Here is a 1,332-nt window from a genome sequence, read left to right as displayed (position 1 = left end):
CTCCCACCAAAATCAGCCCCCCTTCTGTCATATCCCATGCTCATCTCTTCCCTCGAAAGAGGCTCTAGAGGAGGCGTGTCGTTCTCTCCTCTAGGATCTCCACCTCCGACTGTCTCCTCCCCCGCAAAGGGTTCGGATTTCCTCCCATGCCATGGCCGTCGGTGGTCTCTCTTACTTCCGATGTCGCCGGATTGGTTTCCATCTCAAGAAGTTTCTTCATCATTTCCTCCATTGCCGTGAACTTCCCCTCTAACCTTTCATTGTTGGAGGTGAGTTGATTTTGGATGTTGAAGAATCTTTCCTCCAAATTGGCTTTCAATTGGCCGACTTCGCCTTCCAAGACGCCAACCTTCTTTCCGGCCATTGTTCTTCTCAAGATTCACGAAGATCTTTTTCCGGAACAAGAAAATCCGCTGAAATCTTTAGGAAATCAGCCCCCAACGGTCCCAAAAAAAAGGCTCTGATACCAATTTGATAGAATATACTTGTTTGCACAAGCAAATCTACCCAAGATTAAGCACTACAGCAGGGAAACTGCTGTTCACAGCAGTAATTCAGCCAAAAACAGTGAAAACAAAGGAAATCTGAGAGAGAACTTGTAGGAAAACCAATAGAGCAATTGTATTTCACTAGTAGATTCAAGAAAACAAGCAAATATACAATTTCCTTCAATTCGAGAGGAAGGAATAACTCTCCAAATCTCCGGCAACGCCAAGAGCCCAACACAAACAAACCTGAGATCTCCAATCTCATTCAAATTCAAGATGAGGCTCTCTTTCCCCCCTAATCTCCTAATTATACAATTTAATCATAAAGGACAATAATGAACTTCGTAAAACAGCCCCCCCCTCATTCAAAAATCTCCCTCCCAAAATCAATTTAAGCAACGTGGGGTCCAAGGGGGGTTCCGCCCCTTTTTTCTGTTTCCGCCTGACATAGCATCGGACCGGTCCAGTGGGGACCAGTCCACTTGTAACATGCTGTTGTTGTTGTACAAATATATTTTGAAATGAGGGCGAATTTACAAACGGGATTTCATATGACCACTTTTGATGATTGAAGTAGGATATTAAACCTGCCCTACAAATGCTGCCAAAAATCAAGATACAATCTATCAAAGGCACATCATATGAAATTTGAATAAAATGAACTAACAGTTGGAACTTGGTTGGACTTTCATGTCACAATCAATTTGACTGAGATATGTTCGATCACTATGAATATATGTAGATTTGCTCTGCAATCACAAGTCTATAGGGCAATCTATATAGCATGAAGTACTTTAGCATAGCATGAAGAACAAGGTACTACCATACATCAAACTTTTTTAAT

The sequence above is a fragment of the Dendrobium catenatum genome, unplaced genomic scaffold (genome assembly GCF_001605985.2).
Source record: "Dendrobium catenatum unplaced genomic scaffold, ASM160598v2 fragScaff_scaffold_1483, whole genome shotgun sequence".
NCBI lineage: Eukaryota > Viridiplantae > Streptophyta > Magnoliopsida > Asparagales > Orchidaceae > Dendrobium > Dendrobium catenatum.
Note: the sequence above shows the minus strand (reverse complement) of the source record.